Raw genomic sequence first — 17,424 nt, 5'->3', positions numbered from 1 at the left:
GCTGATGTCCCCATGCACACACAAATACACATGCAGAAAGCACTGTGGATCCTGACCCAAATGTTGAACTCAAATATCATGAGATATCACATGCTAATATCAAAGTCCTGGAAATATAAACAGAATATTCATCTACTTAGAGTTACCTAGTGGATATTCATCACAAATCTCCACAGAGAATAACTGGGGGAAACAAATGTGTTTCGGTTATGGTTGCAATAAGACTTTGACTCAAAATTTGACATGAGATTTTAGTGTGAACTAATCTTTTACCGGAAATCTTATTTAAGGGCAGTGGGGAGGAAACCGTTCTGCAACAATCACATTTTGAAGGGGAGGTGGTAGTCAGTGCAGAGTTTAATACTTCTCATGCACCATTGACTTCCACTCTTCACTTGTGTCTGACAATATGTCAACAAAATGAGCTTCTTTCTTCCAGTGAGTACTCCAGTTGGCTCTGACCCTTCGGAGCGGTACTCCATTAACAGCCGTCATGCAGACAAAACTTGTACGTCTGCCAGTAAGGTTTGGGGGATAGACAGTAGACAATGGATATGTATCCCCACAAACATTTCCCAATATATAGAAACACCTACTCTGCTGCAGACAAATTATCACAGGTAAAATTCAGAAGCCTGCAAGCTGAAGGGAGGGAAGTAGGTCTAAGATGAAACCACCTAGTATAACTGCTCCCATTCACTAAAATTTGTGACATTGGCCAAAAAACCCCCCCAAAAAAACACAAAAAACAGGTTAGCAACATAGTATTTTGACATAATCCCATTTACCATGACTCCTAATTAGGTGGGATCATATATGTGACCATATATATATATATATATATATATATATATATATATATATATATATGCAGGTTTTGGTGTCTTCGGGTGTCTTCCCGTGTAAGAGTTGGGGTGTCTAGGCGACGTTTCGACGAGGTCTCACTCGTCATCTTCAGGCTGGTGCTTTCGGCTTCTTGTTACTGGAACAGAGCAGGATCTCAGTGTTTGAGTTCCTATAAATACTGTTGAGGGGGTGTGGTGTATAGCCTCCAACGTTCTGGGCAGAGAGGAAGTTCCCAGGTTAGTGTGTCTTTTCTTCTTTTGTTCATTAATTACAACTAATCCACACCTAATGACCCTCCTAAGTGGTACTCAGAATATCACTCAAGAAATCACTCAAGATATCCCTCAAGTAATTAATGAACAAAAGAAGAAAAGACACACTAACCTGGGAACTTCCTCTCTGCCCAGAACGTTGGAGGCTATACACCACACCCCCTCAACAGTATTTATAGGAACTCAAACACTGAGATCCTGCTCTGTTCCAGTAACAAGAAGCCGAAAGCACCAGCCTGAAGATGACGAGTGAGACCTCGTGAAAATCTACGAAAGCATATATATATATATGCTTTCGTAGATTTTCACGGGTACAGGAATGCAGGTTTTGGTGTCTTCGGGTATCTTCCCGTGTAAGAGTTGGGGTGTCTAGGCGACGTTTCGACGAGGTCTCACTCGTCATCTTCAGGCTGGTGCTTTCGGCTTCTTGTTACTAGAACAGAGCAGGATCTCAGTGTTTGAGTTCCTATAAATACTGTTGAGGGGGTGTGGTGTATAGCCTCCAACGTTCTGGGCAGAGAGGAAGTTCCCAGGTTATTGTGCCTTTTCTTCTTTTGTTCATTTTAATTACTTTGCACCCCCTCAACAGTATTTATAGGAACTCAAACACTGAGATCCTGCTCTGTTCTAGTAACAAGAAGCCGAAAGCACCAGCCTGAAGATGACGAGTGAGACCTCGTCGAAACGTCGCCTAGACACCCCAACTCTTACACGGGAAGATACCCGAAGACACCAAAACATATATATATATATATATATATATATATATATATATATATAGTCATTCTCTCTCTCTCTCTCTCTCTCTCTCTCTCTCTCTCTCTCTCTCACACACACACACACACACACACACACACATATATACTCACAGAATGATCACTCCAATCCTCAATCCCTCATCACTGTCATGTATATACATCAGTGATGAGGGATTGAGGATTGGAGTGATCATTCTGTGATATTACGGCAGTGGACAAAGCTGTATGCTAACTTTTGAATAAATGTGTTTTAATTTAAATATATATGTGTGTGACTAATCCAAAGAGGAGGGGGATTGGGAGGATGACCCCGAAGAAGCAAAAAAAATCAAGGGGAACAATGTTGCTGAGGAGAATCATAAATATGGTGAATGTTCACATGCTCAAAGCATTTTTTGGGGTGTGCGGGTGTGAAATTTCCACATGGAGTCAGGCATTTAGGCATGCACATTCACCACTCTTCCATAAGTTATGTACACAATCAGCTGCATGAAACAGGCTTCCAACAAATAGCCTCTTTGGACTTCAGTCAACATTGGCATATAATCTTCATGAATCAAGGGGAAGTGCAGTGTAGCATATGCATCCTGCTGCAGAACCCTTGTGGTTCTGGACTCACATTTTGCCCAACTAGTCCTACTGGTTTCATTAAGAACACATGCCGCAGCGCTTGCCAAGATAACGAAGGCACCATCTGCATTGGCAACCTGTGTTCCTCAAAGGAATTGGGTTTGCCGTGTAAATGTAAAGCCTTTTTCCAATGTATTAGCAGTTTCTGGGCTGTTTCCCCACCATCAACACCACCTAGCAATTAGATTAAAACAAAACAAGAGATCACTATCAACCTCTGGTGTATCTAGCATGGTTTTTGTCCAGGTTTTGCCTCATTTAGAAATGTCTTGAATCCACAGCTCACCAATGAAGTTTGGTACCTCAACTTTGGAGGTTTTTTTTTAAAAAAATACTTATTATTTAGTTTTTTAAACTGGCCTGTTTTCTATTCGTAGCCAGACTGTTTCTGAGCATACACGCACCTTTACCATGGTGCCTTACTGTTGACCTGCTCTTCTTAATACGCTTTTCTCCACTTCTGCATTGATAGGAAGGTGAAATTGTTCCAGTAACTTGTCAGATCACATTTACTGGCCTCAAAGCAGGGAAGTTCAGCATTTCAGCAGTCATAATTCTTGATGCCCAAGGAAATGAATATAAGCAGGAGAGGTCACCTGGAGATGGCATTTGGGGATAACCATGAAAGCACTCTATATATAGGCAATTAAGTTGAAGAGAGTTTTCAAAAGATATGCCACATCTATCTTAACTGCTGTGCTCATAGTTGCCCCCCCCCCCCCAGTATTCAAGTTCCAAGTTTAAAAAATTGAAGGAGCTGGCTCTTCATGGGTGCTTTAATGTTGTCTCTCTCCCATCAAACACACCCTTAAAAATGGATGTTTGACACACAAGCATTATATTGGCAACTAAGAAACATCATGCAGTGAACCTAGGAACATCATTTCTATGCAGCGTCACTGAGAACATGGGCAGTTTTCAAAGGCTTCCACACTCTTGTGCTCTCCTCCTCCACTCCCACCCTCTTTGGTCATTCACACTTTTTTTTTAACAAGGACACACAGGATTACATGGTTCAGCAAAGTCAACTTGACAGCAGGTAAAAAAATCAAATGAGCTTGCGTACTGATGCTTGAGGTACTTACAACATATGTAAAATTTTGGTGGGTACATAATATCTACATAGAGTATATCTATGTAGTTATCTCTAGATGCTCTAGTTATTTCCTGCTTGGACTACTGCAATGCACTCTACGTGGGGTTACCTTTGAAGTTGACCCGGAAACTGCAATTAATCCAGAATGCGGCAGCTAGACTGGTGACTGGGAGTAGCCGCCAGGACCACATAACACCGATCCTGAGAGATCTGCATTGGCTCCCAGTACGTTTCCGAGCACAATTCAAAGTGTTGGTGCTGACCTTTAAAGCCCTAAATGGCCTCGGTCATGTATACCTGAAGGAGCGACTCCACCCCCATCGTTCAGCCCGGACACTGAGATCCAGCGCTGAGGGCCTTTTGGTGGTTCCCTCATTGCGAGAGGTGAGGTTACAGGGAACCAGACAGAGGGCCTTCTCTGTAGTGGCGTCCGCCCTGTGGAACACCCTCCCATCAGATGTGAAGGAAATAAGCAGCTATATTATCTTTAAAAGACATCTGAAGGCAGCCCTGTTTAGGGAGGTTTTTAATATTTAATGTTGTATTGTTTTTAACACTCGATTGGGAGCCACCCAGAATGGCTGGGGAAACTCAGCCAGATTGGGGGGGGGGTATAAATAAATTATTATTATTATTATTATTATTATTATTATTATTATTATTATTATTATTATTATCATTATCATCTACATAGAATAATAGAGTCCAACCCCCTGCAATGCAGGAATATGCAGCTGTTCCGTATGGTGGATTGAACCTGCAACATTGGCATTATCAACAACATGTTCTCACCAACGGAGCTATCCAAGCTCACAAGTCATTTAATGTGGACACTGGTGTGCTGTTTCATCACCTCATGAGAATTTTACTAGACTGTCAGAATCAATTCAAAATTAACACAGAGAGATGAGCTGAAATAAAAAGAACAGGAAAGACACTAAAGAACAGAAAAGACACAAGCCGAACTCTCATAATGAGCTTATACCAGTGAATGTTGTGTCTTGTGTTTTTATATGTAGTTTGTACTTGTGGAGGCTTATGAGCTTTCTTTCTGGCTCTGAACTCAGTCTGGGAGCAGAGATTAAGCCCTTCCTCCTTGGTGGCATTCTTCCTAAAGGACCTTACCTGTTAACCAAGAAGAGGCTCTTCCTTTTAAAATAATAATAATAATTTTTAATTGTAAATTTTATTAGTATTTTCCACACAACAACACGAAAAATATTGAAAAATAACAATACACAAAACACAAAAACCAACGTTCAAAAAAACAAAACAAAAAATCCATATCTTACAAGTTAAAAATCTAAACATTAAAAAGAAAACAAACATTGACTTCCACCAATCCCACAGCACCTCCTTTACCTCTCATTGTGTTTTCCTTATCATCTCTATCCTAGCATCCAGATATAAATCCCTCTTTCTTATCCTTTCACTTCACAAGGTTATTCTAGACTCAGGCAGATTTCTGTCCTTGAACCTTGGCTTTTAAGGTATTCATTTAGACACTCCCATTCCTTTTTCACTTCACTTTTTGGTTTTTGTCTTATTATATCTGTCAATTTGGCTAATTCTAAATATTCTGAAAGCTTACATAACCACTCTACCCTAGTGGGTAGGCTAAACAAAACTTTGCTCTACCAGGTACATATGCTATAGTGGGTTCAAATTTCATTCTCCAGCACTATGGTCCACATTGATTCTGTTCTCCAGAGAAATTGGTGCTCATTCACAGGCCTAGTTGCTGTTAGCAGGCAAAACCAATCCAATTTGCCTTAACCTTGGTAAAGTTCAGAGGAGCAGAGCAAAGAAAATCTAAAGTTTCAGCAGGCAATGTTGCAGCTGGGGCCTACGAACAATGGTTCTGGCAAGGCCCATCCTGGGATACTTTCCAGATTTGTTTTATTTAGCGTCTAGATTGAGCAAGATTGGTGCTGGAAAGTTTGAAGTGTTAGCATTTCTCAATTGAAACAGTAATGAGTTGACTATTTATAAAATAATGCACCAGTATTACTACGATAGCATTCCCAGTCTCAAAGTACAGAGAACTGACCTTTCATTACAGAAAGGGTTGAAATTACCTGTGGTGATCAATATGGGGTATTATTGGAAGTCAGAAAGATAGCTTGTAAATGAAGCATGTCTCCCCCACCTTTAGCAATTGCTTTAAAAGTCAAAGTCATTCAGTGGACAGATAATTGGACTTCTACAAAGGAGACCTGGGTTCAAAATACAACCAGTTTATGGATTCCCTGGGTAGTCTTGGGCAGATGATTCAGAATGGGAGCAATTATCTTTTATTTGTAAGGACAAACCCTGTAAAATGTTCAGTTAAATCAGGGACATGAAATTGGTGGTCCTATCTGCTGGTTGCGTTGTATAGCCTTTGGGCTTGAGCACACGCAATTCATGGCAACTCATTTGGCATTGTGACAGTATATATCCATAAGGAACTCGGTTCATGTCTCAGAGTTCTGACACTTGGGAAGCAACATGGAATGTTCCTTTGTTATCATGGAACTAGATGATAATAGAGAATAGAGAGCTTGACTGTCCTCTTTCCCCCCTCCCCCAATTTCCCCTGCATTTTGCCAACTTGCACTCTGAATCCTACAACTTGCCATTCTGGGCCTGATCCTAGCAACCAGCCTAGTTATTCTAATTTCCAGCTCCATGGACTCAGCACCACTTTCCTTTTAAATGCTTCTTAAATGGCAAAGGCTAAATGGTTGGCACCCTACTATCAAGTTGGCCTGATTACATTTTAAAACACATCCCCCCAACACACACACACACACACACACACACACACACACAACTGGTTTACTCACAATGGCATATGTGCCACCTCATGTAAGAAGCGGAAAATGAATGAGGCACATATGCATATATGTGGAACCTTGCATTTAAAAATGGGTAGAATAATCACAGAAATGGGGGTGGGTTTCCATCATTTCCCCTGCACCATGGTTCCGGCACCATCCAATGAGGACTCAGGTTGAGTTACAGGTTGAGACACAGTTTATACTCTGGAGGGCCTCAGCACTCCTCCTACATTATCCAAGCCAGAAAACATGGTTCTCCCTCATACTCTGGGGATGACTCCCCTGTAGCATCTCCTGATCCACAGCCATGCTGGAGTCAGGTGCAGGCCGTTTAGGGATTGCATACAGCTCAACTACTGGAAGAGGGGTCCTGATAGCCTTCTTGATACTTCAGATGACTCTGGTCCTTTGCTGAGACAACATCTCCTACAGCTAAGCCAGTAAAGCTCACTCGGAGCTATCCAGGTCCTGATGTGCTTTGCTTTGTTGGATCTGATTTGATTCTGAGCCAACTTGATGGACCTGCCTTAAAGAGCCTCTCCTGCAAGCCCCAGCTGAACAAAGTAGCTCGTGCTGTTTTGTGAATATAGTGAGGCTGTGAGGAGTCATGCCCCAGAAAATTACTAGTTTTGCCAACATACGAACCACCCCAGTTAAACAGTGTGATGAACTTCTAACCGTTTCTGCTGTAAAGAACTATTATATGAGTGGCTCTGAACAAATAAAGACAACGTGAAAAGCACATTCTCTATTTCATTGTTTTCAGACAATTTCCCCTCACAACAGTGAAGTAACTTAGGGTGACACAGTCACTTGAGCATTGAGGGTATGAAAATATGACCCACTATTCAGTCTAGTTTAACCTAAAGTGAAAGAGGTGGATTTGCAGGCTCTGGCATAGTCAAGGAATCTGAGGAATTTTGAAGGAAGCACAAAAATGTCCCATCCCTTAACTGGGACCCTCAAATTAATAATAATAAATTGAAAATGGCAGGGTTTTAGTCAAATTGTGTGTGCCCTTGGTGTCTTCTCTTCCCCTGCCTCCCCCATACATTTTTTATTTTGAAACATAATTCAAAATATAAGCAAGAAAAACACATATATATCACACACCAGTACAAAAAGCTCACCTAAGGAATAAAGAAAGCTGCCTTTTGCAGTCTTTAATATATTATGCTTTATGCTTCTAGATAGATAGATAGATAGATAGATAGATAGATAGATAGATAGATTCTTTATTGTCATTACACTAGTGCAACATTGCACAAGTGCAATGAAATTGGATGCCATCCCTTAAAAACAACAAAAGCAAAACAACAACACCAACCAAACAAACCACCTTCCAACCACACCCACACCCACCCCCAAAAACTCCCAGATCTCACTATCGAGTTACAGCATTCAAAAAGGCCACAGCTCTTGGATAGAAACTGTTTTTCAGTCTATTTGTCCTTGACTTGATGTTTCTATACCTCCTGCCAGAAGGCAGTAGTGCAAACAGACTGTATCCCGGGTGAGATAGTTCTGGGACAACTAGCTCCCTAACTATAGTATATGTAAATTATATATCATATATACATCCTAGTCAGAAAAAAAATACAGGCATCTGTAACTGACTGGAATTTGATCAGCATCTTAAAGGCCTTCCACACAGGAAAACAGAGAATCTTGGTGCCATATTTATTTTGTAAAACAATTAGATTTCATTGTTTGCTTAAGTTTGCACATAAAGCAGAGTGTCCCAAACTTTATTAACCCCTGCTATCTGTATGGTTGCTTTGGAGACTTCCAATTACAAGCTGTATGCATCATCACCACTTTATACCATTTCTTACAAATGCCTTTTTGCAGGAATCCAAGGTCATTAGGCTCAAAGTATAACTTTGGGAGTTATCTGTGTCTAGCATACAGAATATCCCGGTGGTAATTGGCAATGATGTTTCACCACCACCCACATTGTTACACATTCCAATGAAATAGGAAAGTTCAACCCAGACCTTCCAGCAATACTGACGATAGTTTGGACATAGTAGATGAAACTTTGATCAGCAGTGGATGTTCTGTTGTGACTCGGGGACTGGGGGGGGGGACTTTCTACGTAGAAAGCAAGTTCAATGTAAATTTGGCTTTCCTCTTTGGAAGGAAGCATCCGGATTATTCTGAGAAAAGCAAAAAAGAGATAATAACAATGAGATTTCACAAAGGCATTCTGGATATCTCTCACACCAAGCTAGCAAAGAGAAAGTTCAACACTGGTCCTTGGAAGCATTGATCTAACCACCATTAATGTGCAATCTGAAGCAATCACCACTACTAAATTACTGTGTGATTAGACTTTATGAATGAGTACCATCCAACTTTTATTTTTATTTTTTTGCTTGTATAGTCAGGGCCTACTTGGAATGCACATGCTTTGGATCACATTAAAAGTTTAGCACATGGTAGAAGAAAACACAGAAACCTGCACCTCACCACGGGATGGGGAAGAAATTAGATATTGTTCACATTTAAAGGTGAATCTAATTAACTTGCACGTTTTGAAACACAGCCATCCTTCAGATTTGCTCTTCTTTGAATTTTGCAGTGCAGTTCTCCAGTCAAATAATGTGTGTCTGTCTCCAAGCACCACAGTCATCTACTGGGATTCCCAAATGGCAGGTTAATGCTGCCAGCCTTCATGTCATGTTTGCAGGCACATTTGTAATGCAGATTTAGTCTGCCAATAGGCTTAGTGCCTGAAACCAGCTCCCCATAAAGCAGGCATAGGCAAACTTGGCTCTCCAGATGTTTTTGGACTACAACCCTAGCTAACAGGACCAGTGGTCAGGGATGATGGGTGCTGTAGTCCCAAAACATCTGGAGGGCCGAGTTTGCCTATGCCTGCCATAGAGCATGTCCTTGGGGACCCTGCCACCTTCCATTCCATGTATATGACCAAGCCAGTGTAGATGTCCCTGAGACAGAAGTGAAAGCATGCTGGGAATGTGAACTTGGGAGAGCACATCTTTGTTTGAGACTCTGTCCTGCCATGTGACGCCCAAAATCTTCCACACACAGCACATATGTAAGACATTGAGATGTCACTCCTGGAGTGTTTAAGTTGCCCACGACTCACTTCCACAAAGCAGCATGCTCAACACACAAGCCTGGTAGACCTTCATCTTGGTATTGAGCATTAGCATCACATTATTCCATACCCGTTTGGAGAGGCAAGCCATTGTTGTAGTTGCCTTGCCAAGAAGCTAGTCCAGCTCAGCACTGATGGAGAGGAAGACAAAGTTGTCTATTACTTCAAACATGTGCTCATCAGTGCTGACGCATGGAGTGCCGATGATGTCTAGACACAGGATGCTGGTCTTTGTGAGACTGGTGGTGAGGCCAAACTCCATTCAAGCTTGGGCAAAGATTGATGTGTCGCTGTAGAGATTCCTCGGAGTATGCTATTGGCAATGCTTCATCTGCAAACAGTGTCTCTTGGATAAGAATCCCACACACTTCTGTCTTGGTGTAGAAACATGTCCCAACAGACCCCATCACTCCATGAATGGAAGTACATACCAAAATAAATTTATCCCCAAAACCAAACTCTACATTCAAAATACTCAAATATATAAACAGCAATAAACCAACACCTAAAGTGCTCATTCAAGTATATACATATGTAAAAGGGACAAGTCCTACCCACTTGACTTAAAAATATGATCCGATGGATTTCCTCTTTTCTTTAAAATTTAAAGTTGGTTGTAATAGTCACCCATCTTTTTTGTTGGCTTCTGAAACACCAAAAATATTGAACAAAACAGTTACTGGATTGAAGTGTCTAGAGTTAAGGCTATCATATTAAAATAATGTTTTTCTGACTACTTCTGAACTGCTGCATAAATATATGCTCTGTTTTGCAAAAATGTATGACCTGGTTTGCACATTCTATATTTAAAGCTGACATAGGATTCCATGAAGCCAACACAATGTGTGTTTCTTTATGTAAAAGGGCTTCGTTTCTCGGCAGCTGTTATTGTGGATTGCCCTTCAAATAAGTTCATTATTGTAATGGTCTTACTCACGTTGAGGATGCTGCACTTGAATTTTCTTTGATATCTTCAAAAACACTTTGCAGATTTCAATAACACTTGAATCCCTCCGGGTTCTGTGAGGATTAATTGGCTAATCACCAATTTAAAGCTGTAATTGAATGAAACAGTGAGCACTTACAGTCAACTCTCAGCAAAGTGGCCACAGAAACAGGAGTCAAGGTCAATGAAAAAAACCATTGATATATTGCGCCAGAATACCAGCTACTAGGGGGTACTAGTTGTATTCTGTACTAAATATTCAGCGTAGCCATTTGAAAGGTTGTAAGGAATTGCTTTGTCCCATAATGCTTTCCTGAGATACCTGTAAGGATTTTAATAGGTTTTGAATAATAATAATAATAATAATAATAATAATAATAATAATAATAATAATAATTCAGACTACTTTTCTATTGATTGATTTATTGTGCCATCATTCGGCATTAAGAACAGAATTTCCCCCTTGTCTCCTCTCTCCAGCCTCAAAATCTGCTCTAGAGGAGGACACTTCAGAGCAGATCTGGCAGGGGGGGTCGGTCCATGAAACTCCACACATTCAGCATTGGATAAAATATTTTACTTTTCAGTGCTTTTTAATAAAAGGTCCAAAAGTGGCATCCAGTCATAATAAAACAATACATACATTAAAACCCCAATGCTATTAAGATTATTGGTGTAATTTACTATAATCTAATGAATGCAATAAAATAGGGAAATCTAAAGGCTACAGTAGACTAATCAGTCTCCCCCCCAAAAAAAAAAATATTGGGGGGAAGTCTTCACTATGTGACAGAAAGTCAACATCATTGTGGCTGGACATGCCTCTAGGAGGAGATTCAGAGTATCCTAACATGGTGAGCAACCATGTTACCATGGTTTTCACCAGCAGGCCTGCATATGAAGCCCCCTCACCTGAGCTCAGGGTTGAACTTTACCATAAAATACCCAAATCCTAAGTTATTTAGGGCTTTACACACTAACAGTAGCACCTTAAATTGGGCCCAATGCAACCAGTGCAGACAGAATTAGGGCAATATGGAAAAAGTCTGCATTCAAATCAATAGGACAATCACTTTGGGTAAGTTCATGCTTTATATTTCATTTAGAATGCCCATACTTTCTCAACTGACTGCACATCTACTTAGATCAGTGGTTCTCAACCTGTGGGTCCCCAGATGTTGTTGGACTACAACTCCCATCATCCCTGAGCTCTGACCTTGCTAGCTAGGGGTGATGGGAGTTGTAGTTCAACAACATCTGGAGACCCACAGGTTGAGAAAGGCTGGCTTAGATCATCATAATGTGATTGGCTGCATACTGTAATAACACCTTCCTGAATGTTTATTTCCCAGGATATTTTTTTTAAGTTTTATAATGTGGAGTTCAGTTTGCAGAGCATAAAGTTTTCCCACACACACCATTTTGAATTTGTGTTTTCAGTTTTGAATGTTCCCCATTCATTTCAGGCAGTGGTGTCCAAACTTTTTTCCAAAGAGGGCCAGATTTGATGAAGTGAAGGGCCGTGAGGGCCCACCAAAGTTGTTGACCTTTTTTTTAGGATTTTACCCCAGGAAATCTGCCACAGGGGCCAGATGAAACCGACCAGCAGGCTGGATTAGGCTGCCAAAACGGACTTTGGACATGCCTAAGAAATGTTCAGGTGTCTCATATAAATGGCAACATGGGCCAAACAACAGAGAATAGTGTCTCCCCAAATGACTAATATTTCGTTATCAAAACTTGCATTCAGCTGCATGAAAGGAACTCTGAGGCTCACTGACTCAGAGCCCAGCTCTTATTTAAATCTGAGTGAACATCTCTTATCTTCATCCTTCACATTGAACCTTTTTGCTGCTTTAACAATGCTTATTAAGGCAATTTGTATGGTTATGCCACTTCTTTCACATGGGGACTCTGGTCAGGCATAGATTCAAGTTCACTGAAATAAACTTGGGGTTCATTAGAGAAATTGTGGACTCGGTACATCATGGGATTCTGGTATGTATTTTTCCTTGAATTTACACAATCCTTCTATATTTGCACTGCCTTGGCTTTTGAGGATTATCTGAATCTTGCAGAAAGCAGCATTATAATGAAATGTGATTCTTTATTGAAATAATTAGCTGTTATCCTGCAGGGATTGGGGAATACCTTTAAAGTTCCACAATAAAAATGAAGGGAGGATATAGAAACTCTGCTCAATGGAAAGTCAGCCAAACCTACAACATTTCACAATTCGAGGTCCTGCCTTGGTCTTTGACACTGGGGCTAAGCTGAAATTTTGAGCAGTAAAATGTTGAGCCTAACTGAGGTTAACTGGACAGCTGTTCTAACCTGGCTGATGGGCTCAGTTGATACTGAGTGAGCACTTGTCTGACACTGTCCCTCCAACTGTAACACCATTGCAAGGTGTTCTTATAAAATCACCAACATCAAGAGCAGGAAGCCAAGGCTTCTGCTGCCTTTCCTCCATTGTCTGTTGTGTACATTAGCAGTTACCACTGCCTGAAATACAGAAGTGCACTTAAAGCAAAGCACCATTTACTGCTTGTGCAGTAAATCCCAACTAAGAGTAAGGCATGCTTGGCAAATCCACACCGTGATCAACTCCCGCCCGGAAACCAATGTCCCCACTGTGGAAGAACGTGTGGCTCCAGAATTGGCCTCCACAGTCACTTACAGACACATTGTCTTCCATAAACATGGTTTTAACAATCTTACTCGGCTATGAGTGATCGCCAAAGAAGAAGAAGAAGAAATCTCAGCCAGTAGGACAATGGTTCTCAAAGGATGTGGTGTGCCTCGCTGGTGTGGCAGGAGAGGATGGCAAGAGAGGCAGGAAGATTCGAGGACAATCAAAGAAACATTTAAACATTTCCATGTATATCTATCTATCTATATAATCTCTATCTCTGTCTTTAAAGAATATGGATAGATTTATTTTCAAAATGAGAGCAAGAACATCAAATGATACTAACGACGATCCTAGCTGAGATATTTTTGTTTTCCAATGTACGGTATTTCTAATTAACAAAAATTCAGCGCGCCGCGAGCAAATTTCTATTCTGAAAGTGTGGCCCAGAGTAAAAGTTTGAGAACCACTGTGGGAGAAGATAGTGTCACCAGACCATGAACTGTCATGGCACAAACAGCCATAATAATAAGGATTGGATGTGGGGGCAGTTATTTACCAAGGACATATATCAGAAAATGGGACTGTTGCAAGGATGAGTATTCCATTTCGCTATTGCCCCCCCCCCCAAGAGTAGAGCCAGGTGATGATTGCTAGCCAAACACTCCCTTAGAGTGAGGCATTATGGGTGATGTGGTTGCAGAGAGCCCCTCCACTACTGATGTTGCACTGAGGCAAGAACAGCAGTGGCACCATCACTCTCCTGGGCCACCTCACCCAGAATTCCCTGTTCTAAGATGGGGACTCCTCCATTCCTCAGACTGCAGGGAAGAGTGTCCATGCTAATGTCATATCAACAGCTACAGCAGCAACAAAAGTTCAAATTTAGCAAGGGAATGAGGAAGGAGGAGTGGTGGGGGGTGACAGTGAAGCAGCCCTCGACCTCCTCATATTTAAGGCACCTGCCCCGTGGCTTCAAATCTGGCAGTGATTCCAGCTCAGTTAAACACAAACACTGGTGTTAGGAGATGGGATCCACTGCAATGTTTTGTTGCAGGCCTCATGTGTCATAGCTAATGGTTTATTAATAGACCTACGTTCTCCAGAGATTTATCTAATCCTTTTTAAAAAGCAGGCTTAACTAGTGACCACCACTATCATATAGAAATTAATTAAATAAGACAGTGATGTTTTGTTTGAGCAACTTTTGGTCCAGCTTGAATCTACTGCTAATCAGTGACTCAGTTTCTAGTGCCTTTTGATACCAAGCCTTTGATTATGTAGCCTCAAAACCTTGATTACTCTTAAGCTTTAAATCAGCCAGGAGGTAATCAAACTGTGTTTTCTGAAGGCAATAGACCAATTAAGAAAAAAAAAAAACACTTTATTAACTAAATAGCTACTCAACCAAATCTAAGAGTTTACAGGGTTGGGCTTATTCTCAGCTGGGTCTGATGCTAGCCTACTTTCTCCTTTTCTGCTATTGCAATGGATTATGTTATTCTTATTTTGAGTGATATCACGATTTCCATTGTACCGCTTTATGACTGAGGATGGTCTTTTGCTAAGCAATAAAGCAATTTGGATTTGGCCTTTTCACTGTGTCTGTCCAGAACAGGCTCCAATCAGGCCCATAGGAAATAAGTCCCTATGGAACTCTATGGTACAAAATTCACTGTGAATCAGGATAATTTTCAACAGCCGAATCAAATAGCATAGAGAGGGGAGCTCACGTATAAAAAGATGAATATCTTTAAAGATGGAAGGGAGTAAATAAACTATGCTTGCTGCTAAAATGCTGTATCTTGCATTTGCGGAGCAGATGGATATTTCAAATAGGAAAATATTAATCCTTTCACTAAAATAGCTGTTTCTCCTCTCAAAGATACCAATCTTAATGCTGGTGGTTCAATGTACACTTCAAAAAAGCGCCCCACCTTCTTGAAGAGATCTTTTGGCTATTGAGATTGACATTTCTATTAAGGAAACAATCTGAATTTATTTTACAGACATATTAAAAATACAGGATCTCCTCCCCATTGCGCAGGGTAATAGAAATTCCCACTTGAGTAAGCAACATGGTAGGAAGCAATTTTTCTCTGAATGAGTATGCCCCGTTCTTCCTCCACACAGAATCAAAAGCGTCATGGTAATTGGGGGAAATGAAATCACCTTGAGCAAAACATGCTTTGAGTATGCTCTCAACGATGGAGCTGTAAGTTGTTTTAAGGCGAGAATATATTCCAACAGGTTTTGAAATATTGTTTGTAGGAATTAACTCTAAATAAGGTGCACCAAGTCAGGAGAAGGAAGAACACCCCTCCCCAAAATAACTGAAGGTTGTATTGAGACATAAATCATTGCCTTTTGTACACAACTTTATCCCACTATCACCAGTGGTAACAAAGGTTTGCCAGTTTCAAAATTTATTTGATGAGAGATAAGAGTGAGCTAAGAAAAAGCCTGTATGTCCTAAGGGTAACAGAGCATCTGTCATACTGCCTTCAACTCTCTCAAAATCTTTTGTCTGTTTCCAGCCATCTTTCCCATTCTTTAAAGTCTGATTCACATGACAGTTTTCTCTTCATGAAATGACAGCCGACAGTCACCTCTTATTAAATAAAGATCTTTCTGGACTCATGAACAAGGGTTCACTGCAGGTCTGTCTGTTGAGCCATCGTGTACTCTGCTTGGTATGATAGCTGATTCTCTTCCTCCTCACCCATAACTATAACTTGGGATCGCTCTGTAGAGCTAAGCGGCGGGCATTAGGTTCAGGACTGATCAAAGAAAATCCTGCTTTCTATTTTCTTACTTATTTAACATTATTTATATTTTATCCTGAAGCTTTATGGAAGAGCAGTATGTAAAAAAATTCAATAATAAAAGAGTCCGAGAGACTAAATACCCCTTTGCCTGATGCCAAAAACACACACATGTTGGCACTAGGAGAGAATTCCACAGGCAAGGTAACACCACTGAGATGGCTCTCTCTGGTCACCAACTCCAAATATGACTTCAAGAAGTGGAACTGAGAATGTATAACTTCATTTTCCTGGGTGCTAAGCCATATTGAGCTTTAAATGTGAGCATAAGCACCTTGAGTTGTTCTCAAAAACATACCAGAAGCCATTGGAGGTTTCTCCCCTTTGCCCCAATACTACTTCTTTTTATCACTGGGCATTCTGAGCTTGTGAGTTTCATCTTCGCTCCCTTTCCTACTGTCTCACTGTATTTGCCCTTGGGAGTCACAAGACCGTGACCTCTATACAAAGATAAGGCAGAGCTACAGAGGCAGACAATGCTTTATCTTCAGCATGGCTGTGACTTCTCTCACACATGACTTCACAATGGACTTGTGATGGAAGAGCTGACATATCTCTTGTTCTCATTGGGGCTGCTGACAGTGTCCAGGAGGATCACCTCTGCTGTGGGTAGAGGTTTCATTTGTTTAACTGATATAGATGGCTAGGAATTAGATAGATTAATGATGGGTTGCTGTGGCAAGTAGCTGTCCAGTGTTGGTGTTCAAACATTAGAGCGGTATTTGAAAACACTGATATCTAGGCTCATTGTGCTGGCCAAAATCCACTGAGGCCATAGCACAGAATGATATAATTTCTTTTCTACAGCCTTTAAAAACCAGTGATAGTGATCTGTTCCACAACTTGCATAATATTTAATTTCAGATAATAGGCTGCAATCTGGATTTTTGTATATGGATAGCATGCAGAGGGTCCTGATCATTCTGTCCTATAGAGGGATATGGTCTAATTTAGATCCTGAGCTACACTGCACAGCTACTCAGGTTGAAAACTGATGGCTGGAGATCCTGAAGGCCTCATTCCACAACACATCCAACAGGTCAGGTAAGCACACGCAGCTTGTGGAACAGTCTCAGTCCTTCACTTTCCCTGCCTTCCCAGGATGGAGAAAGCTCCCTCCCCGCCCCCTTTGTGGGTCCTATTGTTAATCCTCTCCTCCTGCATCTTTTATAATAATCCAAATCTTTTACCTCTCAATTGTGTCCAAAATTCACCATTAAACTACAAGTGTTATTTCAATCCTACTAACGATTTTAACCGTTTACAATGGTTTTTAAGATCAATTATAAATTTCCCCCATTTCTTATTAAAATTTTGGTCTTCTTGATTTCTGATTCTTCCGGTCATTTTAGCCATTTCAGCATAATCCATCAACATGATCTGCCATTCTTCTCTGGTAGGGACTTTATCTTCTTTCCATCTTTGGGCCAATGACATCTACGCAGCCATGGTTGCATACATAAACAGTCT

General features: G+C 40.8%; 1 protein-coding gene and 1 long non-coding RNA gene across 3 annotated transcripts in view; one reads left to right on the top strand and one right to left on the bottom strand.

The window, feature by feature from the left end:
* NRG3 (neuregulin 3) overlaps positions 1-17,424 on the top strand; it is a 620,711-nt gene that overhangs the window by 462,739 nt on the left and 140,548 nt on the right. The gene's annotated exons all lie outside the window — the stretch shown is intronic.
* Positions 8,091-16,446, bottom strand: LOC308584660. The gene is made up of 4 exons (XR_014006969.1): positions 16,253-16,446; positions 10,489-10,606; positions 9,622-10,197; positions 8,091-8,583 (listed from the first exon to the last, which is right to left on the bottom strand). It is a non-coding gene; the product is annotated as an uncharacterized lncRNA (long non-coding RNA).

The sequence above is a fragment of the Podarcis bocagei genome (assembly GCF_964188305.1).
Source record: "Podarcis bocagei genome assembly, chromosome: 4".
Lineage (NCBI taxonomy): Eukaryota > Metazoa > Chordata > Lepidosauria > Squamata > Lacertidae > Podarcis > Podarcis bocagei.
This window is presented reverse-complemented; position numbering and strand designations above follow the sequence as displayed.